Below are 27,726 nucleotides of genomic sequence, written 5' to 3' on the forward strand. Positions count from 1 at the left end.
CATATTCTATTCTTATTTACAATAAAAAGTGACTCCGAAATGACCATTCATTTCTATTGGGCACAAAATAATCTGAAACGTAACCAAAATAAACAACAAATGCAACTAAACGAACTGTAATCACAAGCTTAATACAAATCATTGTGTGATAGGAATATATGAGCAAAAAACTTTTGACTACTTTAATACACAAGTGAATGTCCCAATACTTTTGATCCCTAAAATGAGGGGGGGGGCGATGTATAAAAAGGGGTGTAGATTCTAAACGATTCACCCAACGTGGATGAAAAACCCTCAAATGTAAGCTGACAGTCTGCACTTTAATGTAATAATCATTGTATCATTTCAAATCCAAAGTGCTGGAGTTGAGACAAAACATGTGTCACTGTCCCAATACATACGGAGCACACTGTGCGTACAAAACAGTAACACAGAGGGGGTTAAAGCACCAGCGAAAACAAAGACATCACATGGTTAGCTTCTTACAACGTTTATTTTATCCAGCAAATGTGCATGGCTTGCGTTTAGCACACAACTGGATATACAATGACTGTGTTACAATATGTTGATTTCATTTTGACAAAAAGGTGTCAACGAGTGGACACGTTTTGCTGGCTACGGGGTAATCCATTTCAACATGTGATTAGCACGTGCTCAGTCCACACCACCCATTCACCGGTCCTTGCCTCCACTGACTTGACCAGACCCTGGCCCATGACCCTGATGGCATCCACGTTGGGGACAGTGTGAGAATCCTCCCCACTCACCTCAACACGATGAGCCACCATCTGTGGGGCCTGGAAGAGGGCGAGACACATTACCGGGGGGGGGATGCACAAAGAAATGTATAAGCAGAAATTGAGATTTTTCTGCCTTTATCTTGGAAGGCAGTGGGGTGAAGGCTTTGGGCTTCAATGGAACAATTAATAGCTGTTCCATTGATACGTGTGCCTGTGTGCTTCGGCTCAATCTGCCTCTCAATTAATAAGTTGATTAGGCAAGTCCCACCGTGCAGCCTTGGTGCATCTCAATCTATGTTTCGGTCTCAATCACTGTGGGTGCACTGTAGTGCTCCAAAATTAGAGTGCACATTTGCCATCAATGTGAAAGTGGCAGATGGCGCAAACGCACCAGTTCTTCCTCAGGCACATGAACATGTTCGTTTATGACGCTTCTTCTGCACGTCACGAGGTAGGACTATTGAATTCAAAGCTCTTTGACAGAAACACATGAAAAGATGCCAGGTCTGGAGAACAGCTAGTTTGAGCATTGTAATCAAGTGGTTGAGGTGGAGCTGGGAAGCTAAATGAAAGAGATGGGAAGCTGCCGGCTTTATCACCCCATGTTGCGGTGTGCTGCCGTATTTCTCAACGTACTCTATCAAACAGCAGACATGAAAAAAATATCTTCAACTGATTTCCTTCCGGAAGTGGGCAGGGACAAAAAGCAAATTGGTGAGCATTAAATTAACTTTTTATTGTCATATAAGCCATATCCATTGTCTGTCTATAACAGCAGAAATTGAGAAGAAAAAAAATCTTAATGCCATTTTGAATGAATGTAATATTGTATTGGTGATATAACATCACAAACGGAATGTGCATGGCATTACAGATGAGTGATTTATAAGAGATGCTTGAAAAGTTAATAAGCAATAGGGGTCTGTATCATGAAAAGAAACAGTTGCCTATGGTGAGTGAGATACATCATTTCTACCTTTACCATTTTTACTAAGTAGTAATAATGATATGAGTGGACACTCCAAAAGTGTGACACAGGAGAGCAGTGTGCCTTGAGGAAGGGTCCAAGAATAGGGAAACTGACTGCCGACTAACAAGAACATGTCATTCATTTCTGCTCCGCTGTTTATGACGGCAGCTCTACTTTTAGATTTACTATAGCTATAGCTCTAAATCTAAAAAAATTCATTGGTAAAACTGGTTTTTTAAATGGTTGCTATAGCCTGTATTTGGCCTACATGTATTCTAGATACTTTTGAAGCACATGTGCCCTAGAAACTAATATGTAACCCTGTAAAAAATATTTGTTAATTATAAAAAGATAAAATGGCAAGTGTAGAATATTAGGTTTCAACATTGTATAAAAGCACAATTTTCTTGTTGAGATGCTGCCACGATCGTCGTAAGAAGCAGACCAAAATGCAGCGTGGTATGTGTTCATGATGATGTTTTAATTAAAGAAAGCACTGAACACTCAATACAAAAACAATAAAACGAATAACGACCGTGAAGCTATAATAAGAACTGTGCTGACACAAGCAACTAACATAGACAATCACCCACAAAGTACCCACAGAATATGGCTCCCTGAATATGGTTCCCAATCAGTGACAACGATAGACAGCTGCCTCTAATTGAGAACCAATCTAGGCAACCATAGACATACAATTTACCTAGAAAGGAAACAGCCCCATAAACATACAAAACCCCTAGACAAGACAAAAAACACATACATTTACATTTAAGTCATTTAGCAGACGCTCTTATCCAGAGCGACTTACAAATTGGTGAATTCACCTTCTGACATCCAGTGGAACAGCCACTTACAATAGTGCATCTAAATCATTTAAGGGGGGGGGTGAGAAGGATTACTTATCCTATCCTAGGTATTCCTTGAAGAGGTGGGGTTTCAGGTGTCTCCGGAAGGTGGTGATTGACTCTGCTGTCCTGGCGTCGTGAGGGAGTTTGTTCCACCATTGGGGGCCAGAGCAGCGAACAGTTTTGACTGGGCTGAGCGGGAACTGTACTTCCTCAGTGGTAGGGAGGCGAGCAGGCCAGAGGTGGATGAACGCAGTGCCCTTGTTTGGGTGTAGGGCCTGATCAGAGCCTGGAGGTACTGCGGTGCCGTTCCCCTCACAGCTCCGTAGGCAAGCACCATGGTCTTGTAGCGGATGCGAGCTTCAACTGGAAGCCAGTGGAGAGAGCGGAGGAGCGGGGTGACGTGAGAGAACTTGGGAAGGTTGAACACCAGACGGGCTGCGGCGTTCTGGATGAGTTGTAGGGTTTAATGGCACAGGCAGGGAGCCCAGCCAACAGCGAGTTGCAGTAATCCAGACGGGAGATGACAAGTGCCTGGATTAGGACCTGCGCCGCTTCCTGTGTGAGGCAGGGTCGTACTCTGCGGATGTTGTAGAGCATGAACCTACAGGAACGGGCCACCGCCATGATGTTGGTTGAGAACGACAGGGTGTTGTCCAGGATCACGCCAAGGTTCTTAGCGCTCTGGGAGGAGGACACAATGGAGTTGTCAACCGTGATGGCGAGATCATGGAACGGGCAGTCCTTCCCCGGGAGGAAGAGCAGCTCCGTCTTGCCGAGGTTCAGCTTGAGGTGGTGATCCGTCATCCACACTGATATGTCTGCCAGACATGCAGAGATGCGATTCGCCACCTGGTCATCAGAAGGGGAAAGGAGAATATTAATTGCGTGTCGTCTGCATAGCAATGATAGGAGAGACCATGTGAGGTTATGACAGAGCCAAGTGACTTGGTGTATAGCGAGAATAGGAGAGGGCCTAGAACAGAGCCCTGGGGGACACCAGTGGTGAGAGCGCGTATGTCACACCCTGATCTAACCAAATTAACAAGGAAAACAAAGAATATTAAGGTCAGGGTGTGACAGATGCATTACATGGACAATTGTAGTTCACCCAAATTACATTGGTTTCCTTACCCTGTAAGCAGTCTATGGACAAGGTATGACAGCATCCATTTTCCCCTGGCACTGTTTCCACATGCTAACGGTTTAGCATTCGTGGCACAAATCCCATTAAAAATCAAATCAAATTTATTTGTCACATACACATGGTTAGCAGATGTTAATGCGAGTGTAGCGAAATGCTTGTGCTTCTAGTTCTGACAATGCAGTAATAACCAACGAGTAATCTAACTAACAATTCCAAAACTGAGTCAGAGGAATGATGCTAGCATGTTTCAAGTTCAAATCATCTACGAGTTACTTTGTTGGGCGTCACATTCAATTTTAGATACTTTCGGATGATTTGGACATGACGCATGAAAAAATGTCATATCGGACCCATGACTTAAATGGGATTTGTGCCAAAAATGCTAAAACGTTAGGATAAGGAAACCAATGATTCATTTTGCAATTTGGGTGAACTATCCCTTTAAGAACATTGTGTGTCATGACATGCAGGAGATCAGTCATTCATTACTATGATCATTGATCTCCTGAAAAAGATATAGCCCTTTTCCTTTCTTTCTGTGCCCCCAAATGTTTGAATATACTGGTAAAGTTATCCGGTTGTTAGCTAGCTAGCTAATGAGGTAACATGACTGAACAAGGCATAAATGAATGGCCCACGAGTAGCTTAAGAATGGCCCGAGACATGGTTTATGAAAGTAAAAACGCAGACATCTAATCCGCTATAGGAAGGAAAAAATGTTGTGCGGGTAATTTGGGTCATATCTTCTGGACTGCTAGGGCTCGAAACAATACATTTTTTGCTATTGTAAAAATGGTACAACCATGATGCTAACGAATACTCACTCAATCGTCTCTCTAGGGCACTCGGAAAACAACAGTAGAGTGAAGTATAATCATTAGAAAAAAATCTTATCTGAGTAATTTCTCTTGTAGCTGCACTGGTGCTCCAAATTTGCAATTGTAGGTAGCACAGCAAAATGGTCGCACTTTAGAGCCTTGACGAAACTACTCAATACACAGACAGGATTTTTTTTTTGCCGGTCTTTGACAGTGTGAGAGTTAGTACACCGCAGTTCAATCATTTGAAACAAGTTTGTATTCTATTTCTTCTCTTTCAAGTCTGAGTCTGTTACTATGTTGTGTACAATGGGCTGTTGTGTACAATGCTATTGGATGACTGTACTAGTGACTATACTGGATGTGTGTCCGTGTTCTAACCTGTTCAGATGGAGCCTGTTTGGTCCAGATTGACAGCTTCTTGTCTTTGGGCGTGGCAACGAACATGACAGGCAGAAACTCTGGAGACGATGAAGTCATTCTTGATCTCAGTGTCGTCAGCCGCTACAGATGAGGACAGGACAGAGTGTGGGATGAGGAGAGAGAGTGTGGGATGAGGAGAGTGTGGGGTGAGGAGAGAGAGTGGGGGAAAAGTCAGTCTACATATGAAGCACATCAGCGAGAGAGAGAACAACCCCATTGGTTCTTTTTTGTCATGCACGAATATGATAAGATACATACAGTGGAGAGAACAAGTATTTGATACACTGCCGATTTTGCAGGTTTTCCTACTTACAAAGCATTTAGAGGACTGTAATTTTTATCATAGGTACACTTCAACAAAAATCCAGAAAATCACATTGTATGATTTTTAAGTAATTAATTTGCATTTTATTGCATGACATAAGTATTTGATCACCTACCAAGCAGTAAGAATTCTGGCTCTCACAGACCTGTTAGTTTTTCTTTAAGAAGCCTCCTGTTCTCCACTCATTACCTGTATTAACTGCAACTGTTTGAACTCGTTACCTGTATAAAAGACACCTGTCCACACACTCAATCGAACAGACTACAACCTCTCCCCACATCGTGGGGCATCAATGATCATGAGGAAGGTGAGGGATCAGCCCAGAACTACACGGCAGGACCTGGTCAATGACCTGAAGAGAGGGACCACAGTCTCAAAGAAAACCATTAGTAACACACTACACCGTCATGTATTAAAATCCTGCAGCGCACGCAAGGTCCCCCTGCTCAAGCTAGCGCATGTCCAGGTGTGTCTGAAGTTTGCCAATGACCATCTGGATCCAGAGGAGAAATGGGAGAAGGTCATGTGGTTTGATGAGACAAACAGAGCTTTTTGGTCTAAACTCCACTCGCCGTGTTTGGAGGAAGAAGGATGAGTACAACCCCAAGACCACCATCCCAACTGTGAAGCATGGAGGTGGAAACATCGTTCTTTGGGGATTCTTTTCTGCAAAGGGGACAGGACGACTGCACCGTATTGAGGGGAGGATGGATGGGGCAATGTATTGCGAGATCTTGTCCAACAACCTCCTTCCCTCAGTAAGAGCATTGAAGATGGGTCGTGGCTGGGTCTTCCAGCTTGACAACGACCCGAAACACACAGCCAGGGCAACTAAGGAGTGGCTCTGTAAGAAGCATCTCAAGGTCCTGGAGTGGCCGAGCCAGGCTCCAGACCTGAACCCAATAGAAAATCTTCGGAGGGAGCTGAAAATCAGTATTGCCCAGCCACAGCCCCGAAACCTGATGGATTTGGAGAAGGTCTGTATGGAGGAGTGGGCCAAAATCCCTGCTGCAGTGTGTGCAAACCTGGTCAAGAACTACAGGAAATGTATGATCTCTGTAATTGCAAACAAAGGTTTCTGTACCAAATATTAAGTTCTGCTTTTGTGATGTATCAAATACTTATGTCATGCAATAAAATGCAAATTAACTACTTAAAAATCATACAATGTGATTTTCTGGATTTTTGTTTCAGATTCCGTCTCACAGTTGAAGTGTACCTATGATTAAAAATTACAGACCTCTACATGCTTTGTAAGTAGGAAAACCTGCAAAATCAGCAGTGTATCAAATACTTGTTCTCCCCACTGTATATGTTAATAAGATACAATATACATCCACATTGTGTGTGTGTGCGCTCACCGGTGAGCTGGTTGTTGAGGTTGACCACCGGGGGTTGTTTCTCCAGTCGAAGGGAGGAGAGCAGGTGGAGGAAGCGAAGGAAAGCCACCTGAGAAGACCTGAAAGAAAGAGACCGGAAGAGAAATAGACATGGAGACCAATAGAAAGAAAGCAAGAGAGCGAGTGAGACAAGAGTGAGCAAGAGACAGCAAGAACGAGAGAGAGGGGGGTTGTATCAGTCATGTGGTACATGAGAGAGAGAGAGAGAGAGAGGGTCAGCAATAGACTGATATGCAGGTAGCTAGTTACCCTGGAGGAGTGAAGGTGGAAAGCTGTAGGAAGAGGGACGCCACCAGCTGGTCAGCAGTGTCCTCTTATGTCATTGCTGAAGAGGTCCCAGCCAGCGCTTGGCCCGGTGACACACCGCCCCAAAGTATGGGTGGAGTTGCTAGAGCCTAGAATGCACAACCACAAACATTAAGATGCGTGTGTTCGTTTGAGTGAGAGAGAGAGTAAAAATGTATAAAGCTAAAGTGTTAGCTGAAAGGGAGTGATGTACCCTCCAAGCTTGTCATCAAGCTCGAGACCCTGGGTCTCGACCCCGCCCTGTGCAACTGGGTACTGGACTTCCTGACGGGCCGCCCCCAGGTGGTGAGGGTAGGCAACAACATCTCTACTCCGCTGATCTTCAACACTGGGGCCCCACAAGGGTGCGTTCTGAGCCCTCTCCTGTACTCCCTGTTCACCCACGACTGCGTGGCCACGCACGCCTCCAACTCAATCATCAAGTTTGCGGACGACACAACAGTGGTAGGCTTGATTACCAACAACGACGAGACGGCCTACAGGGAGGAGGTGAGGGCCCTTGGAGTGTGGTGTCAGGAAAATAACCTCACACTCAACGTCAACAAAACTAAGGAGACGATTGTGGACTTCAGGAAACAGCAGAGGGAACACCCCCCCTATCCACATCGATGGAACAGTAGTGGAGAGGGTAGTAAGTTTTAAGTTCCTCGGCATACACATCACAGACAAACTGAATTGGTCCACCCACACAGACAGCATCGTGAAGAAGGCGCAGCAGCACCTCTTCAACCTCAGGAGGCTGAAGAAATTCGGCTTGTGACCAAAAGCACTCACAAACTTCTACAGATGCACAATCGAGAGCATCCTGGCGGGCTGTATCACCGCCTGGTACGGCAACTGCTCCGCCCACAACCGTAAGGCTCTCCAGAGGGTAGTGAGGTCTGCACAACACATCCCCGGGGGCAAACTACCTGCCCTCCAGGACACCTACACCACCCGATGTTACAGGAAGATCATCAAGGACAACATAAAGATCATCAAGGACAACAACCACCCGAGCCACTGCCTGTTCACCCCAATATCATCCAGAAGGCGAGGTCAGTACAGGTGCATCAAAGCTGGGACCGAAAGACTGAAAAACAGCTTCTATCTCAAGGCCATCAGACTGTTAAACAGCAACCACTAACATTGAGTGGCTGCTGCCAACACACTGACTCAACTCCAGCCACTTTAATAATGGGAATTGATGGGAAATGTAAAATATATCACTAGCCACTTTAAACAATGCTACCTAATATAATAATGTTTACATACCCTACATTATTCATCTCATATGTATACCTATATACTGTACTCTATATCATCTACTGCATCTTTATGTAATACATGTATCACTAGCCACTTTAACTATGCCACTTTGTTTACATACTCATCTCATATGTATATACTGTACTCGATACCATCTACTGTATCTTGCCTATGCTGCTCTGTACCATCATTCATTCATATATCTTTATGTACATATTCTTTATCCCCTTACACTTGTGTGTATAAGACAGTAGTTTTGGAATTGTTAGTTAGATTACTTGTTGGTTATTACTGCATTGTCGGAACTAGAAGCACAAGCATTTCGCTACACTCGCATTAACATCTGCTAACCATGTGTATGTGACAAATAAAATTGGATTTGATTTGATTTTGATTTGATTTGATGTGGAGAGAGAATATGTAGAGCTAATGTTAGCTGATAGAAGGAGCACTCCAGTGTAAAGGTAGTGCCTGACCCATGCAGGTGAGTAGGGGCCGGTGTATGGTTGCCGTCTCCAGGGCTTGAGCCTCCTTGTTGTCCCTGATGATAAGGAGTCCTTCTGGACACACTCTCCCTCAGGACGTGGCTCCCGGTGGTAAGCTACCTGTATCCTGAACGCCAAGCCATCCTTGATACACACACAGTTAGTCAAGGTGCCTAATAAGAGTGCTTCCCTATACTAGTCATGAATGAACATAGCCATATGGTTGAGAAAATTCATATGGCAAATGGACGGGTGCGAAGAAATATAGGCGACGGCCTCAGGTTGCCCCCCAAGGCCTGGTCTTCTGGGAAGTAAAAAAAAAATGTTTCCAGGACTCAGTTTCAGAGATATAAAAAAAAATGCATTTATTTTATGCTGTACCGGAGAATTCCACCATATGGCGACTGACTACATGGCAAATTTCATCACCAAAATGGACATGGCTGTTTCTCATAAACGGAACAGACTTCAAAGATGAAACTTGTGAGCAGAGAGTCTGCCAAATGTACTTTAAGCCCAGAAACAAGATGGAGACGAGGCCACAACGCTCTGAGTTAATGCACATTTTCTGGGATTAGAAAAACGTTATAGATCCAGTTGAGGCGTGTTAAGGCGAATCCATTAAGGCAGGTTTCGGAGCTCTACATGATTTCTGCAATTTTCTGTATGAAGTTTGTCCATCTGCAATAAGTTAGGTGAATTTTCATATTGCAAATAGACAGACTCACACAGCCCTGTGTACTTCAAATATTATTTTGAGACCCCCCAAAAAAAACACCCCATAAGCCCAGGACACAGAGACAGCACCCATAGAGACATGCTCTAGCGTCACAAGTGTTCATACTGCCCATCAGACCTCAAAGAAAAACTCACACACAAAGCTAAGATGTTACCGGCGTAAAAACCATCAAAGAACCGTCAGTCCTAGAGCTCTGAAACTATAAAAACCTGTTCTAGAGCGGTAGTGCACTGTGAGTTATATAGCTCTAGGAGGTTCTCAGGATGAGAAACAGCCTTGTCCCTTTGCAATATGTTCATTTCATTTTAAAACATCAAGAATATGACAACATTTAGAAAAGACTGAGAATTACAAGACTAGGTGCATTGAAACCACCTCGGCCCATAGAAACGGACCCGTCAAGTTTCTGGCCAATAGCTCGTTTAGGGTCCCCAGAAAAAAGTGAATTTTCTGCACTGGTCAGGCTCCGAATTACCTATCGAGCCGAAACTTGGGGTCGCCTCGGCTAGGCATACACAATGTCAGAACGGGACCCACAGCTCGAATGTAACTACGTGTTAAGGTTTTTATGTTTAACGGTTTTAAAAGAAGGCACTATGAAATATGTGATAGTTGGCTTCTAAATCGAGTTGGACAAAGTGTCAGCATGATATCTTATTGACTGATGGCTGACTGTCCTAGTTGCAGTATAATATATTGGCATTGTCCATATGTTATATTGCAAATGGACAGCGTACCTTTACAATATGTTTAATTTGGGATTTACCATCAACAAATGGACAGGCAAATGTATTGTTTTAAATTACTGAACGGCAAACAAAACATCGTTATAGTCTCTAGGCCGTTCCGAATTCAATGAGGTGCCCCACTTGGCCGTAGCTCGCTCGGTCTGACAGCAGCGACTGTGTAAACCAAAGAAATCAGCCAAGACCATAGAAAAAGATTGTAGACCTCCATAAGTCTGGTTTATCCTTGGGAGAAATTTCCAAACGCCTGAAGGTACCACATTCATCTGTACAAACAAGAGTACGCAAGTATAAACACCATGGGACCACGCAGCCGCCATACCGCTCAGGAAGGAGACTCGTTCTGTCTCCTAGAGTTTAACATACTTTGGTGCAAATCAATCCCAGAACAACAGCAAAGGACTACATGAAGATGCTGGAGGAAACAGGTAGAAAATTGTCTATATCCACGGTAAAACGAGTCCTATATCGAAGTTTGCAACTGCACATGGGGACAAAGATCATACTTTTTGCAGAAATGTCCTCTGGTCTGATGAAACAAAAATAGAACTGTTTGGCCATAATGACCATCATTATGTTTGGAGGGAAAAGGGGAATGCTTGCAAGCCGAAGAACACCCTCCCAACCGTGAAGCACGGGGGTTGCAGCATCATGTTGTGGGGGTGCTTTGTTGCAGGAGGGACTGGTGCACTTCACAAAATAGATGGCTTCATGAGGAAGGAAAATTATGTGGATATATTAAAGCAACACCTCAAGACATTAGTCAGGAAGTTAAAGGTTGGTCGCAAATGTGTCTTCCAAATGGACAATGAACCCAAGCATACTTTCAAAGTTGTGGAAAAATGGCTTAAGGACAACAAAGTCAAGGTATTGGAGTTGCCATCATAAAGCCCTGATCTAAATCCTATAGGAAACGTGTGGGCAGAACTGAAAAAGCATGTGCAAATGAGGAGGCCTTACAAACAGGACTCAGTTACACCAACTCTGTTAGGAGGAATGGACCAACATTCACAACTTATTGTGGGAAGCTTGAGGAAGGCTACCCACAACTTTTGACCCAAGTTTAAACAATTTAAAGGAGGGACTGTGCGTTCCTGGTGTAACTCGGGCAGTTGTTGTTGCCATCCTGTACCTGTCCCGCAGGTGTGATGGTCGGATGAACTGAACCGGTGCAGGTGTTGTTACTGGAGGTCGACCGATTATGATTTTTCAACACCGATACCGATTATTGGAGGACAAAAAAGGCCGATACCGATTAATCGGCCGATTATTAAAATGTATTTGTAATAATGACAATTACAACAATACTGAATGAACACTTATTTTAACTTAATATAATACATCAATAAAAATTAATTTAGCCTCAAATAAATAATGAAACATGTTCAATTTGGTTTAAATAATGCAAAAACAAAGTGCTGGAGAAGAAAGTAAAAGTGCAATATGTGCCATGTAAGAAAGCTAACATTTCAGTTCCTTGCTCAGAACATATGAAAGCTGGTGGTTCCTTTTACCGTGAGTCTTCAATATTCCCAGGAAAGAAGTTTTAGGTTGAAGTTATTGTAGAAATTATAGGACTATTTCTCTCTATACCATTTGTATTTCATATGCCTTTGACTATTGGATGTTCTTATAGGCACTTTAGTATTGCCAGTGTAACAGTATGGCTTCCTTACCTCTCCTCGTTCCTACCTGGGCTCGAACCAGGAACACATTGACAACAGCCACCCTCGAAGCAGTGTTACCTATGCAGAGCAAGGGGAATAACTACTCCAAGTCTCAGAGCGAGTGATGTTTGAAACGCTATTAGCGCCTACCCCGCTAACTAGCTAGCCATTTCACATCACATCATTACACCAGCCTAATCTCAGGAGTTGATAGGCTTGAAATCATAAACAGCAGAGCTGCTTGCAAAACGCACAAAAATGCTGTTTGAATGAATGCTTATGAGCCTGCTGGTGTCTGCCATCGCTCAGTCAGACTGCTTTATCAAATCATAGACTTAATTATAACATAACAACACACAGAAATGTGAGCCTTAGGTATTAATATGGTCGAATCCAGAAACTATCATCTCGAAAACAAGACGTTTATTCTTTCAGTGAAATACGGAACCGTTACCTATTTTATCTAACGGGAGGCATCCATCAGTCTAAATATTCCTGTTACATTGCACAACCATCAATGTTATGTCAGGGTGGTTAGAGCGTTGGACTAGTAACCGAAAGGTTGCGAGTTTGAATCCCCGAGCCGACAAGGTACAAATCTGTCATTCTGCCCCTGAACAGGCAGTTAACCCACTGTTCCTAGGCCGTCATTGAAAATAAGAATTTGTTCTTAACTGACTTGCCTAGTAAAATAAAGTTAAAATTAAAAAAATAATAATAATAATAATAATTATGGCAAATTAGTTCGCAGTGAGCCAGGCTGCCCTAGCCGTTGCATATACCCTGACTCTGCGTGCAATGAACGCAAGAGAAGTGACACAATTTCACCTGGTTAATATTGCCTGCTAACCTGGATTTCTTTTAGCTATATGCAGGTTTAAAAATATATACTTCTGTGTATTGAAAGGCATTGGTGTTTATGGTTAGGTACACGTTGGAGCAACGACAGTCCTTTTTCGTGAATGCACACTGCAACGCAGGACCCGCTAGATAAACTAGTAATATAATCTACCATGTGTAGTTATAACTAGTGATTATGATTGATTAAGTTTAATGCTAGCTAGCAACTTACCTTGGCTTCTTACTGCATTGGCGTAACAGGAGGGCTCCTCGTGAGGCAGGTGGTTAGAGCGTTGGACTAGTTAACCGTAAGGTTGCAAGATTGAATCCCTGAGCTGACAAGGTAAAAATCTGTCGTTCTGCCCCTGAACAAGGCAGTTAACCCACCGTTCCTAGGCCGTCATAGAAAATAAGAATGTGTTCTTAACTGACTTGCCTAGTTAAATAAAGATTATATAAATGTGTAAAATAATAATAATAATCGGCGTCCAAAATTACCGATTTCCGATTGTTATGACAACTTGAAATCGGCTCTAATTAAATCGGCCATTCAGATTAATCGGTCGACCTCTAGTTGTTACATGTGGTCTGCCGCTGCAAGGACGATCAGCTGTCTGTCCTGTCTCCCTGTAGCGCTGTCTTAGGCGTCTCACAGTACGAACATTGCAATTTATTTCCCTGGCCACATCTGCAGTCCTCAAGCCTCCTTGCAGCACGCCTAAGGCACGCCGAAGGCATGCCTAAGCACACCTAAGGCATGTGTTTTTAAGAGTCAGTAGAAAGGCCTCTTTCGTGTCCTAAGATTTCATAACTGTGACCTTAATTGCCTACTGTCTGTAAGCTGTTAGTGTCTTAATGACCGTTTCACAGGTGCATGTTCATTAATTGTTGGTCATTGAACAAGCATTGGAAACAGTGTTTAAACCCTTTACAATGAAGATCTGTGAAGTTATTTAGATTTTTACAAATACCTTTGAAATTCAGGGTCCTAAAAAAGGGACATTTCTTTGCTGAGTTTATAACATTTGGTCATCATACAAGCCATCTGGACATGGTTCACTGACTTTTGGGTTCGAAACTGACTTCCTATGATCATATATGGCAAATGGACATTTTACTCATTTGGAGTATAATGTGTGACAAGTGGACGTTTGCATTATTATATGCCTGATATGGATATAACGTACGCCTTACATGTGTCATGTTTGGGGCGGCAGGGTAGCCTAGTGGTTAGAGTGTTGGACTAGCAGCCGAAAGGTTGCAAGTTCAAATCCCCGAGCTGACAAGGTACAAATCTGTCATTCTGCCCCTGAACAGGCAGTTAACCCACTGTTCCTAGGCTGTCATTGAAAATAAGAACTGACTTGCCTCCTTAAATCAAAATTTAAAATAAATGTACAAACGTGCATGAAATAAGACAAATCTATATCAACACGGTTCTTTAGTAAATGTATAATTGGATCCCAAAAAAATAAAATCGGTCCAAATCACATTTTCTATAAAGTTTAAGTTTGTCATTTCACCCTTGAGAAGTGACTTTGTCCATTTCCCATATATTTTTCAGACGGTGGAGCATGCTCGCCACCTTTTGGATTTTTGGTTTATTACACCTGGCATTTGCCATGTCCCATTTGCAATATGTTTTGCACCATCTGCAGCCCATTTGAGTGCTATATGCGATTGTGTATATGGTTCACCCAATGGCAATAAGTTGCCATTCATTTTTGTCCAGTAGGCCTATGCTTTCCTTTACCTATACTAGTCATGAATGAACATCATCTCTAACCATGCACCCATTGCTATAATTTGTGCAGCGGCCTTCCCTGGAGAGAAAATATTTTTTAGACTTAAATAGTATTTGGTTGTAATTGTAATGTTGCAATATTTTATAGGCTACAAAGGGTGGCCAACCATCCTCTGGGAGAGTCTTTTTAAAGGGGCGTTGTATGATGCAAGGAATCATTTCACGAAATAAAATACGTTAATATTTTTTACCGTAGAGAATCAGACAAAAATGACTCAAAATACAACAACGACCCTTTAAAAAAGTCTCTCCCGGAGGATGGTTGGCCACCCTTTGAAGCCTATAAAATATTGTACATTACAATTACAACCAAATACTACAGTATTTAAGTCTAAAAAATAATTCCCTCCAGGGAAGGCCGCTGCACAAATTATAGCAATGAGGCAGATCAAACAATTTAGCTTAAAATGTTGATACAGTTCTCTCTCTTAATAGTATAAGTTCAGCAATGTGCACATGGCTGTAAACTAGGTGCAAATGTTCCAAAATACAATTAGCGTGAAAACATTGTTCTCAAATGCGCACTGCATAAAGCGAGCAGTTTTAGAAATGAAGAAATCAGGGAGCTTTAAAGATGCATCAACTAGCATAGGTTACTAGTAATTTGACTAGGACTTTGCCTTTGGCTGCTGGACAATAAAATAACATTGAAAAACTAGTTTCAATGGTATATGAATAATTATCTTAACATTTCTATGGTCATATTTTGGCTAGGCCACTTTAAAAGAAGGTACTGTTATAAAACATGCATCATAAAATTACGTAAACTTGGTTGTTTAAAACAAGTTTTATGGTTAAATAGTTTCAAAATGCTTACCGCCTACGCTCAGATTCAAGATGGGTGATGTGCGATGCGCAAATGGTCACAAGACTCTCCGATTAGCTGATTTTTATGTAATTAATAGTCTAACGTTTGGCTACATTTTCTGGCACCTCCCTCATGTCAGCATCGGTTGGTACATGAGGCTGTAGCCAATAGGCCTATGCATATCACCTTCACACGTAGGCTTTTTTATTTATGTACATTGGAATAATATTCAAATCTATATTCTATTCTATTTATTTATTTATTTATTTCACCTTTATTTTATTTAACCAGGTAGGCAAGTTGAGAACAAGTTCTCATTTACAATTGCGACCTGGCCAAGATAAAGCAAAGCAGTTCGACACATACAACGACACAGAGTTACACATGGAGTAAAACAAACATACAGTCAATAATACAGTATAAACAAGTCTATATACGATGTGAGCAAATGAGGTGAGATAAGGGAGCTAAAGGCAAAAAAGGCCATGGTGGCAAAGTGAATACAATATAGCAAGTAAAACACTGGAACAGTAGATTTGCAGTGGAAGAATGTGCAAAGTCGAAATAAAAATAATGGGGTGCAAATTAGCAAAATAAATAAATTAATTAAATACAGTAGGGAAAGAGGTAGTTGTTTGGGCTAAATTATAGGTGGGCTATGTACAGATGCAGTAATCTGTGAGCTGCTCTGACAGTTGGTGCTTAAAGCTGGTGAGGGAGATAAGTGTTTCCAGTTTCAGAGATTTTTGTAGTTCGTTCCAGTCATTGGCAGCAGAGAACTGGAAGGAGAAAGAAAAAGAAAGAATTGGTTTTGGGGGTGACTAGAGAGATATACCTGCTGGAGCGTGTACTACAGGTGGGAGATGCTATGGTGACCAGCGAGCTGAGATAAGGGGGGACTTTACCTAGCAGGGTCTTGTAGATGACATGGAGCCAGTGGGTTTGGCGATGAGTATGAAGCGAGGGCCAGCCAACGAGAGCGTACAGGTCGCAATGGTGGGTAGTATATGGGGCTTTGGTGACAAAACGGATTGCACTGTGATAGACTGCATCCCATTTGTTGAGTAGGGTATTGGAGGGTATTTTGTAAATGACATCGCCAAAGTCGAGGATTGGTAGGATGGTCAGTTTTACAAGGGTATGTTTGGCAGCATAAGTGAAGGATGCTTTGTTGCGAAATAGGAAGCCAATTCTAGATTTAACTTTGGATTGGAGATGTTTGATATGGGTCTGGAAGGAGAGTTTACAGTCTACCAGACACCTAAGTATTTGTAGTTGTCCACGTATTCTAAGTCAGAGCCGTCCAGAGTAGTGATGTTGGACAGGCGGGCAGGTGCAGGTAGCGAACGGTTCAATGTTGGCCTCTCTGATCCAATTCTGATCGGAGTAATTGTTGAAGATTGTGATGATATTTTTTTTACTTGTCCATTCCCCGACAACTTGAATCTATATTCTTCTTGTCAGACTATTTACTTGTCCTGGAAATGCGTTAATGTCAAGGCCAGCTCCCATCCCCACAAACAGCAAGCAGGGCCCCTACCTTCCACACGTCCAGGTGTATGGGGCTGTGCTGGCAGGTGTAGCTTTGGTGTTTGGTCAGCAGTTCTCCCAGGCCAATGTGGAAGGCTGCTTTAATGTGGCGGACGGCCACCCGGTCATGAGGCCACTTCCCACTGCCCTCCATGTGGCAGATCACTACAACAGGAGGCGACGAGAGAGTGGCTCATAGTAGAACACACACACACAACTAAAAAAAAAAGATTCTACCCTGGATCCTCAACAACACATTTCTGTTAAGTCTGTATAGTACAGAACACACACACACACACACACACACACACACACACACACACACACACACACACACACACGCCCTGGTCGTAATATATTGTGTTTGTCTTCATTTATTTGGTCAGGCCAGGGTGTGACATGGGTTTATTGTGGTGTGTTTTGTCTTGGGGTTTTGTGGGGTGTTGGGTGTGTGGCTTAGTGGGGTTATCTAGCAAAGTCTATGGCTGTCTGGAGTGGTTCTCAATCAGAGGCAGGTGTGTATCGTTTTCTCTGATTGGGAACCATATTTAGGCAGCCATATTCTTTGGGTATTTCGTGGGTGATTGTTCTTGTCTCTGTGTTTATTGTCACCAGATAGGCTGTATAGGTTTTCACGGTCCGTTTGTTGTTTTTGGCTTGTTCGTTTTCTTCGTAATTAAACATGTCTAAAAAATACCATGCTGCATTTTGGTCCGCTTCTCCTTCACCAGACGAGAATCGTTACACACACACACCATGTGATGAGGTACCTTTGACAGGCGCGATGTACACAGGGCATGGTTTGTCCTCCTGGGGCACCAGCAACCGGGACAACTTTTCTGTCTAAAAGCAAGTAATCCAGCTTCAGGGGCACTGGGGGAGGGGAACACCTGTGTGATGGAGGAAGAATGTACAAAACAAACTTTGAAATGATGGACCATCTCCTGCATGAAGCTGAACAGGAGATGAGGCCTGTAGATTGTGTCTGAAGTTGATCCTGGGACAGTTTTGCATTTCCCCCACTATTAAGGTTAGGACTGGGTGACCAATCCAGTGATCCTAGATTTGTACCTAGGGGAAACTACACCCTGGAGTGTGTCTAAATGGGGGGTCACCTGGGTATAGGGGAGGGCCGGGTGGGAACCCTGCACTGAGGTGAGGGATAGAGGCAGCCCCTCCAGCCTCCACAGCTTCCTGCTCAGGTCATCATAGGACTGCACCACTTTCAGACTCTCCTCCTCACCTGTGCTGCACACCTGGGGAACACAAACACAACACAACACAACACACACAGGTTTCAGATATGGTTTGGATGGAGGGAGTCATCCAACCACACCAGCATCCCCTGCTGGTAAGACACAGTACTACAGAAAAACTGACCAACCTCATGTCCTACTTTGATGACTTCATCCAGCATCCCTCCAATGTACCTCACACAGGTTTCTGGTATGTCTGCATGGCTGAGGAGAGGAGAAAGGAGCCTGTTACAAATCATAACCACAGTCAAATTCCATGTGGCCGTTGAGTAACGGTAACTAGGCTTCTGTAAAACTGCGCTCTGATGCAGTCATTAGTAGCCTACCAAACTTGCTGCAAGTTGCTAATGGCCAGTCCTCAGCACTCTATTTTAGCAATAAGGCATGAGGAGGTGTGGTATATTGGCCATATACCACAAACCCCCAAGGTGCTTTATTTCTATTATAAACGGGTTACCACTGTAATTAGAGCAGTCTAAATACATGTTGTCATACCCATGGTATATGGTCTGATATACCATAGCTGTCAGCCAATCAGCATTCAAGGCTCGAACCACCCAGTTTATAGTGTACCTCTAAATCACTGACATCAATGCCTATGCAAATCAAATCAAACATTTCATGAGAGCCCTGGCATTCAGAGTTTGAGTGGAATAGGATCACCTGTTATCAGTGTAATAAAGTACTTAAGTAGAAATACTTTAAAAAGTACTACTCAAGTCATTTTCTGGGGTATCTGTACTTTACTATTTGACTTCACTACATTCCTAAAGAAAATAATGTACTTTTTACTCCCTACATTTTCCTTGACACCCAAAAGTACTCGTTACATTTTGAATGCTAAGCAGGACAGGAAAATATTCCAATTCACCCACTTATCAAGAGAACACATGGTCATCCTTACTGCCTCTGATCTGCAGCCTCACTAAACACAAATGCATCGTTTGAGTGTTGGAGCGTGCCCCGTACATTTTTTAAACAAGAAAATGGTGCCATCTGCTTTGATTAGTAAGGAATTTGAAATTATTTATACTTAAGTAGATTTAGAACCAAATGCTTTTAGACTTTTACTGGAGTAGTATTTTACTGAGTAACTTTCTATTCAAAAGGAATCTATACTTTTACTCAAGTATAACATTTGGCTACCTTTTCCACGACTGCCAGTTGTTCAGCAAGAGCCAGCTCCTCATGGAATGACATTTTTAAAAAGTGTTTCTATAGGCTATGTAATTGCATGAGAAAACAGAGATGATGGCCTCTATTAAAAAGAGGATCTCAATCAGCTTTCTATATTTATTTCTCAAATGTCCTAATAATTAAGCACATTGCCTTTGTTTTACCAAATCGGAGTAGCCTACCTGAACTGGCATGAAAATGAAATGGGGAAAAAGCATCCTCCAGCCGCAATTCAAGTGCATATGGATGCCATGTTTTTTGTTGTTGTTGTTTTTTACCCTGCCCCAGTTCCAACAGGTGCATAATGGCCATTGTAAATCAAAACAATTGTTTCAATATATGTAAAGAGAAGACTAAATTGATAGTCTGATGGGTGAAAATATCACCTGTGAATGATACCCAGCGAGAAACAGAACATGCATTTTTTGGGGGGACTTTTTCAAATCATAGCCGCATGCATCATGTAGCCTAGCCCATAGGCCTAAATGTTTTGATAAAGTTTGTACCGCAACTAAAGTGGCTAAATAACCTATAGTCTAAAGGTCCAAGACCCCTGGGACACGGTTGGATAGTCCATAGCCTACAGAGCCTAGTGAAACGTGTTCTTATAAACCCAGTCATTGCACAATCATGTGTGAAAACAGAATTGTGACCAGACACTTTTTTTCCCTTTTTTAAAAGAAAACAGAGAACACGAGCCTTGTTGTGCTGCTATATTTATTGCTCAATTCTTTCAAAATTAAAAACACATTCATCTGTTTTACAAGCAGTGTAGCCTACCTGGCATATTAAAAACGTAACTGCACGTAACCAGCGTTTGCTATTCCAGACATGACGCCATTCTAAATCAAATAAAAAAATCCCACACGTATTAGCAGGCTTATGTAAAAAACAGATTACATTTAGACGAGTCTGATGGGTGAGAATATTTTCAAGTGCTTGTCATAATGTGAACGAAGTGTGTGCAGCCTGTGCAAGAAACAGAGCAGAACGCTTGTCTTTCATGCACATTTTATCAAGTCATCATTAGTCACATCATGCAACCTCAGAAGGTATTAAAAAATATATATATAGGCTTTTGTATCACAACTAAAGTTGCATAAATGACTAAATTAAGTGTACATAGTGCATTTGAAAAGTATTGAGACCCCTTCCCTTTTTCCACATTGTTACGCTACAGCCTTATTCTAAAATGGTTTAAATTAATATTAATCTACACACAATACCCCATAATGACAAAGCGAAAACCGTTTTCCCTCCCTAAGAAGTTTCTTCAACTTGATTGGAGTCCCCCTGTGGTAAATTCAATTCATTGGACATGATTTGGAAAGACACACACCGGTCTATATAAAAAGGTCCCACAGTTGACAGTGAACCAAACCATGAGGTCGAAGGAATTGTCCATAGAGTTCCGAGACAGGATTGTGTCGAGGCACAGATCTGGGGAAGGGTACCAAAACATGTCTGCTGCATTGAAGGTCCCCAAGAACACAGTGGCCTCCATCATTCTTAAATTGAAGAAGTTTGGAACCACCAAGACTCTTGCTGGCCGCCGGGCCAAACTAAGCAATTGGAGGAAAAGTGCCTTGGTCAGGGAGGGTGACCAAGAACCCGATGGTCACTCTGACATGGCTCCAGAGTTCCTCTGTGGAGATGGGAGAATCTTACAGAAGGAGAACCATCTCTGCAGCACTCTACCAATCAGGCCTTTATGGTAGAGCCCGCTTGGAGTTTGTTCAAAAGGCACCTAAAGGACTCTCAGACCATGAGATACAAGACTCTCTGGTCTGATGAAACCAAGATTGAACTTTTTTGGCCTGAATGCCAAGTGTCACATCTGTAGGAAACCTGGCACCATCCCTACGGTGAAGCATGGTAGTGGCAGCATCATGCTGTAGGGATGTTTTTCAGCAGCAGGGAATGGGAGACTAGTCAGGATCAAGGGAAAGATGAACAAAGCAAAGTACAGAGAGATCCTTAATGAAAACCTGCTCCAGAGCGCTCATGACCTCAGACTGGGGCGAAGGTTCACCTTCCAATAGGACAACAACCTTAAGCACACAGCCAAGGCAACACAGGAGTGGCTTGGGGACAATTCCCTGAATGTCCTTGAGTGGCCCAGCCAGAGCCAGAACTTGAACATCTCTGGAGAGACCTGAAAATAGCGATGCAGCAACGCTCCCAATACAACTTGACAGAGCTCGAGGGGATCTGCAGGAAAGAATATGAGAATCTCCCAATACAGGTGTGCCAAGCTTGTAGCGTCATACCCAAGAAGACTCGAGGCTGTAATCGCTTCCAAAGGTGCTTCAACAAAGTGCTGAGTGAAGGGTCTGAATACTTATATAAATGTAACATTTCCGTTTTTGCAAATATTTCTAAAAATCTGTTTTTGCTTTGTCATTACGGGGTATTGTGTATAGATTTAATCAATTTTAGAATAAGGCTGTAACATAACAAAATGTGCAAACAGTCAAGGGGGTCTGACTGCTACGTCTGAATTCATGACTCAGAAAGTGCTATTCCGTTCTTCTGAAATAGGCTGCATGTCATAATGTTTCATCAGACCTGCCTAAAATAATGGATTTATTGTGATGGTGTAGGCTATATTAAATTTATTTTTTGACTTTTTAAAATGTAGATGTTCCAAATGTCCTCATCAGTGGTGTAACGACGTTCTTCGTTTGTCGAAAGAGAGTCGGACCGAAATGCAGCGTGTTTGTTACTCATGTTTATTAGTGAAAACAAATAACGAAACTATACATGAAATAACGAATAAATACAAAACAACAAAACGGAACGTGAAACCTATTACAGCCTGACTGGTGAAACTAACACAGAGACAGGAACAATCACCCACGAAATACAAAGCGAAACCCAGGCTACCTAAATACGGTTCCCAATCAGAGACAACGAGAATCACCTGACTCTGATTGAGAACCGCCTCAGGCAGCCAAACCTATGAAACACACACCCCTAATCAGCTACAATCCCAATAACTAAAAAACCCCACTAAGAATACAACAAACAATAAACCCATGTCACACCCTGGCCTGACCAACTAATTAACTAAAACACAAAATACTAAGACTAAGGCGTGACAAGTGGCATGTAGGCTATGCGTGGAAGCCGGAATTGCTAAACTTGTTTATGTTTATTAAAATCTGTCACGTTCTGACCTTTATTTAGTTCATTTTGTCATTATTTATTATGGTCAGGGCGTGAGTTGGGGTGGGCAGTCTATGTTTTTTTTTCTATGCTTTTGGGGATTTCTATGTTTCGGCAGGTGTCATTAGTTGTCTGATTGAGAATCATAATTAGGTAGCCTGGGTTTCACTGTTTGTTTGTGGGTGATTGTCTATGTTAGTTGCTTGTGTCAGCACAGTTCTCATTATAGCTTCACGGCCATTATTCGTTTATTGTTTTGTATAGTTTATATTCAGTGTTCAGTGCTTTCTTTTATTAAAAAATCATCATAAACACATACCACGCTGCATTTTGGTCCGCTCCTTACGACGATCGTGATAAAATCGATAAACTACCATGAGACCATCAGTTATTTGCAAGACAATCACTGGCTGACAAAATGTCATGACCGCCACAGCCCTATACACACACACACACACACACACACACACACACACACACACACACACACACACACACACACACACACACACACACACACACACAACTGTTGCAACCAGACTCTTATTATGATTGCTAAATACTGCACAATTTAAAATACACTTGCCCTCCAAACCCCCCTTCCCCAAAACATGTGTAAAAATTGTGCATTCCTGTATTATACTTATGCTAAAATGTTCATTATATTGTACCATTTACTTTTATGTTTGTATTCTTATATTCGATTATGTCCACATTGTTGAGAAGAAACCTACAAGCAAGCATGTCGTTGGATGGTGTACAACATGTGTATCCCGGTACATATGGCTAATAAAACAAATGTTTTTAAAGGTAGAGATAGTGGACATTTACCAAAGAGGCTTTCCATTCAAAAAGTGTAGATGCAGAAATGTTGATGAATAGCGCAACAGTATTTCCACAAAACATAGCCTCAACACACAATCTGATCCTAGATCAGTGATTAGGGGTTGAGGTACGTACAGCTGCCAGCTGGAGGGGGTCCTCTCTCCAGTACAGAGGCATCCTGTTCTGGGTTGAGCAGCAGGCTGGGCATTGTGCTTCAGAGCTTCACTCTCCACCGACCACCGTTACACACGTCAGCCAGAATACCCACTCAGAATTTTATCAAGAAAACAGTTCTCTCTAAAAAAGTACTGAATCGGCCTGTTCCAGTCAACAGCCCTACAGGCAGGAGAATGCTCACCTCAGGGGGTCAGGGAGTGGGTGAGGAGGCAGACCCTTTGGCTTAGTCCTCGTTGCAGGAGGGAGAGGATAAAGGGGAGCGCAGTGGAGGCGTTGTTTCCGCTGTGGTCCATGAGTTCACCGAGGAGGTCGAGCTTCTTACAGCAGCATTGCAGTTTCACCAGCTCACACAGCTGGAAAGTTGACACATAAGATGAGAGAACGAGAAGTGTGTGGAAGGGGTGTGTATCTGAACAATGTACTTCCTGGTAGACATGGTCACTGGTCCTAATCATGGGCTTGGGGATCATGAGTAGGCCGTGGAATCCATCCACAGTGGGGTCGTCCCAAAATTGCAGCGACAGCGACGCAGTTAACCAATCAGAGGAAACGTTACTGCCAACCAGCCAATCTGAAACCGTCTTGGCACAGGGCGCTCACCTGATTGTAGGTGCAGCTGGTCATGTCGGCACATATGTTGAGGTGTCCAGAGGGATCGACAAACACAACCTGGAAAGCACTGTGGAACTCGGCGAGAGAGGGCTGAGGGAGGGAAAGAAAGAAAGGACTAAAATGTGATTGTGATCCATAATGGAGAAATTGTGCAGCACTCATCCCCCCATTAAGGACATTTGGATTAGTCCTGTCTCACCGCTGTTTAATCTGGGTCTTCAGCGAGGGTAATTCCATTCTCCGTCAGGTCGGTGGAAGCTGAGGAAGAGAAGAGAGGGATGACAAATGAGAGGGAAGAAAACATATAGAAACATAATGATATGACCACACTAAGCTCTGGCAGCACATCAAACCCATCCTAGGGGAACTCCACTGGCTCCCACCGCATCAGCACCTCCTACTGACCTACACGGCTCTCCAACTCCCACCACCTTGCCCCCCCTTACCTTCATCTCCCCTACCAACCCACAAGCTCACTCAGCAGGCCAACTTGCCGTTCCCAGGTCTACCCTTCAGAGCATCGGCAACAGGGCCTTCTCCAAAGTTGCTCCAAGACTTTGGAAATCCCTCCCTGCAGCCATCTGTGACTCAGAGTTCATCATCATCTTTCACTCCCTCGTAAAGCCCCCCCCCCCCTAATTATACACATCAACCTCTTTTCCCTTTTTGTTTTGGCTTCTTCCAGTTAATCTGGCACAGTATTTATAGCACATGCGATGTTACTCCAACTGTAGGAGCAAACAGACAGGTAGGTTGAGACGTCATGCGTCTTACCCAGGAAGTACAAGCTGTTGAGGAGCAGCTGGTAGGCGGTCATGGTGTTGCTAACTCTGCGGGAGGAGAGGAGGTAGGCCAGCAACATGGAGCCTAGGAAACCACTGAAACACCCTGCTCCCTGGGGACGGGAGGAGAGAGAGTAGTGTAAGAGCTGGGTTCAGCCTGATAAAACGGTGTTGATAAAGAGGGAGCGGATGGCGCAGGGGCCCAAACCTGGTCCAGTTCCCTCTGTCTGAGCCACACTTTGAGCAGGGCTACTCCCTCTGTAAAAGGCAGTACACTGGGAGCTCACAGCAGTCAGGGACAGCAGGTGGTTCCCGGGGAGCATGTCGCATAGAACAGAGCTGTTGTAGTGGGGAGTGGGGCGGCTCACTCGTATCGACACAAACACACATAATAGGAATCGGTGAGAGGTCTGATTTTAACTGAAGCATCTCTCCAGTGCACTGCTTGTAAAATTCCAGGTCAGTGTACTATCTCCATCAACAAGGAGCTTTCATCCCGTAACCATCTGTGTACATTAACGTTCCAGATCAGAATGGAACTGCAACAGGAAAAAATATATCGAAGCTGCTCGGCTTTGGGTAGTGTCCCTCACCTGGCCGAGAGCTCTCCAAGCCAGTGTATCAGTCAGTGCGGATGTTGTTCCTCTGGTGGGGTGGAAGCGGCTGGGATTGAAGAAGCCAGGAGGACGGCAGGGTTGGAGCCTCAAGATGAAACTGGAGGAGTCTTTCCATGGAGAAGTAGTCATATCATTGAATCACCCTTGACACACAACCAATTAACTGAATAGGTACTTGCTAACAAACATATGGGTTGCATGCAAAAGCCAACAAACCTTTGACTTTGAGTTAACAAAAACAGTGAAATAGACGACATGACATGGCTTCATTCCTATACCACCCTTCTGTAACAGATGCTACAGTGTAGTTCTACAGTATGTTGCTAGGTACCTGGAGGGGTAAGCAACAGGAGGGGGCGGAGACGGTTGCCATGGAGACATGAAAACCGCATGGTCCGAACGTCGTGAGGGGACCCTCTTCCGTGTTTACCTCTTGTTTAGGGCATCTTTAGGGGCAGGACATCCTGGAAGGAAAATATGAATAGATGTATGTTATTATTGTTGTATGATCGAATTATGACTGCCATGTTTCAGAGTGAATGCTGTGGTGTTATGTACCACAGGAATAGTGACTGCCATGTTTCAGAGTGAATGCTGTGGTGTTATGTACCACAGGATTAGTGACTGCCAGATCGACTGAGATGTCTGGTTTGGTGCAAGTTCCCAGTGGGTAGATGCCCATGACGGTAACAGAGATGGGGGGGTGCCATGTGGAACATGCCTTTGTCTGCCTTTGGCACCAGGAGAAAGGAGACCTTTACTACTCTTGACAACCATGTCAGGTCCCTCAGCTGGAGAAAAAGAAAGATTATTGGCATTGAAACATTTATGGAGGTCACTGAGTTCAGACCAAATACAACAAGTTTCCATTAGTTCTAATCCCCTGGACACAGTGTCACTAACATACCTCCTCCACCTCATGAGTCTGTGGTACAGTGTGGAGCTGCTCAGTGACTTTCTGGACAAAAGAGTCGATTCAAATGCTTCCTGCGCTCACTCAAGATAACCTCCTTCAGCAGTTCCTCCATCTGCAGTTCCTCCTTCAGCAGTTCCGCCATCTGTTGGCATTGGCAAAGAGATAAAATGGAGATTAAATAGCTAATGCCCCTAAAAAACAACTTCTCATCTAGAAACATTTATTATTAGTGTAAATAGGATAATTTTGGTCATAAAGTCAGTCTCGTCCAAAACAGAGTTTTGTGGTTGTGACATATGGGAAGGTTGGGTTTGTTTGAATCCTGCCCACAGCTGGCAGCACACAAGTAATCATCAATTTGGGGTGCTGCAGCACTTGACCCAATCGCAATGCCCGTGGTAAAATTGGGTTGACTTTGGATATCCCTATGTGGCCAGTTAGGGACCATCAATAAATTACACAATATACATTGGGCAATATGTAAAAATCCAAATTTCAATGGCTTAATCTCAAAACAACTATAAACTGTAAAAGTTCAAATGCAAATATTGAAAGCATTTAATGAGCAAACTAAAAAAATATAATTTACATTGACAGTGCATAACTAGCCCGGAGATATGCTATCTAAAGTCAAACCAATTTTGCCACGGTCACACTATTCGGCTGAAGCTAATTGGCTAAATAATTTGGCCAACTCTTCCCACCTGTGAACACACAATAGACACCCACATCAAACCACACTTACGTTTGAATTCAGGCATGTCAACTAGAATTTCATAATGAACCAAATCTAAAACGAGGCCAAAACAGGAAGTGCACTAGCCCTTTAACACATGTATATGCATAGGAGGTAGCTGTCATTTTTTCAGTGACCTGAAATGTGCTGCTGTGCGTAAATACAGGCATGGACAACTTTTCCCTGACTCTCCATACATTCAACCCTTCGCGTGAACTGTGTGTGTGCTTGTGTCTATTGTTCTATTATATAATATTTATTCAACTGTTCGACCAAGACACTAACTTTATATTTGTAATAAAGTCATATTTGATATAGCGCATTCATAATTTATACTGTGCATACCAACTTCATTGAATGACTTATTTTTGATTGACATTATACTGAAGTGTTGATGGAGCTAGCACGCAAGCATTTCACTGGACCTTTTATACCGTCAGTGAACTGTGTACATGACGGATAACATTTGATTTGATCATGCATGCCTGAACACATGTACTAGAGTTAAAATGGTTATTCCATCAAACTTCAAATGATTAGAATAGTACACAACGCAGAACAGAACAAGCAGGTTGAGGGTCAGTGGCCAAAGCCCGCGAACAGGAATATTCCAAGAT

General features: G+C 43.0%; 1 pseudogene; it reads right to left on the reverse strand.

Moving 5' to 3' along the window:
- Positions 1 to 632: 632 nt before the first annotated feature.
- Positions 633 to 27,726, reverse strand: part of LOC135513660 (nucleolar protein 6-like) — a 34,573-nt pseudogene continuing 7,479 nt past the window's right edge.

Source organism: Oncorhynchus masou, chromosome 25, assembly GCF_036934945.1.
Source record: "Oncorhynchus masou masou isolate Uvic2021 chromosome 25, UVic_Omas_1.1, whole genome shotgun sequence".
NCBI lineage: Eukaryota > Metazoa > Chordata > Actinopteri > Salmoniformes > Salmonidae > Oncorhynchus > Oncorhynchus masou.